The sequence below is a fragment of the Otolemur garnettii genome, unplaced genomic scaffold (genome assembly GCF_000181295.1).
Source record: "Otolemur garnettii isolate 467f Iridium unplaced genomic scaffold, OtoGar3 scaffold00038, whole genome shotgun sequence".
NCBI classification, from domain to species: Eukaryota; Metazoa; Chordata; class Mammalia; order Primates; family Galagidae; genus Otolemur; species Otolemur garnettii.
Window position 1 is genome coordinate 4,426,915 of NW_003852433.1, and position 1,621 is coordinate 4,428,535.

Here is a 1,621-nt window from a genome sequence, read left to right on the forward strand (position 1 = left end):
ATATATTTAAAAAAAAAGACCCAGAATGGCCCCCAATTTCTCAGCAGCAATGATGGAAACTGCCTAGAAGCCTATACTGATAAAGTGTGAAGTATGGGCAGTGACTGTGGCTCAGTGGGTAGGGTACTGGCCCCATATACCAAGGGTGGTGGGTTTGAACCCCATCCTGGCCAAAGCATTTTAAGTCCACAATCTAACAAAAAGCAAATGGGGTAAGCACTGTGGAAGCAGCATGTCTAAATTAAGAGGACTGAGGCTCAGAGGAGTGGATTTTTCCCAAGATCCCACAGGCAGGAAGAAATGAAGCCTAGGGCTCAGTGACTGTAGCACAGTGGTTATGGCACCGGCCACATGCACTAAAGGTGGCGAGTTCAAATCTAGCCTGGTCCAGCTAAACAAGAATGACAACTGCAACAAAAAAATAGCCGGGTGTGTGGCAGGCACCTGTAGTCCCAGCTACTTGGGAGACTAAGGCAAGAGAATTGCTTAAGTCCAAAAGTTTGAGGTTGCTGTGAGCTATGACACCACATCACTCTACCGAGGGCAACATAATGAGACTCTTTCTCAAAAAAAAGAAAGAAACCTGGATTTAAATTCAGACCCATCTGACCACTGAGCCCGGGCTCTTTCTTACTCTGCCCTCCTGCCTGTCTTCTCCAAGAACAATTGGCATGCCCATCCCCAAACCAGATGCTGAAGGTATTTAGAATGCCAGAAACCCCAGGTCCCTTGGGTGAAATCACTCTCGTCATGGCCCCAGGAGGCACAGGCAGGGCAGAAGGATCTCATCTTCTTTTCTGCCCTAAGAGAACATGTTCCAAATGCTGTAGGCAGGATTAGTTGGCCAAGCCACTCAGAACTAACTTTAGCAATCTGTTAAAGCAAACCATCTGCCCTCTGGGAGGATAACAAACCTTAGGAGAAAATCAATAGAGTAAATTTGCTAAGGAATTGCTTGCCAGAAGTCAGAGGCCTGGGGGACACAGACAATATGTGGAATAACTGCTTTAGGAATGTGCCCTCCCCGCTGGCTAGCTGTTGACTCACAGATCTATCTGGGTTGATGAAAAACATCCTTCATTTCCCTCTCAGGGGAATAGTTTCAGAAAGAACAGGTTAGGTTATTTCTGCAATAATAAACAACTATATCTCAATGGCCTGTATCTTACTCTGTTCATTGTGATCACTCAAGGATCAGGCTAATAGGGGATCCATGTAGACACAGAATTCCAAGTTCGCTGAGGCAGGGTAGAGGGAAAGTGGCAAACTGGACACAAGTTCTTTTGTTTTGTTCTGTTTTGTTTCTGAGACAGAGTCTCTGTCACTCTGGATACAGTGTGGTGTCCTGGCTCACAGAAATCTCAAACTCTTGGGTTTGAGCAATCCTCTTGCCTCAGCCTACCAAGTAGCTGGGGCTACAGGCCTGTACCACAACACCCAGGTAATTTTTCTATTTTTGTAGAGACAGCATCTTGCTTTTGTGCAGGATGGTCTTGAGAACTCATGGGCTCAAGCAATTCACATACCTTGGCCTCCCAGAGTGCTAGGATTACAGGCGTGAGCCACTGTGCCCAGCCTTTGGCCACAAGTTCTTTTTTTTTTTTTTTTGAGACAGAGTCTC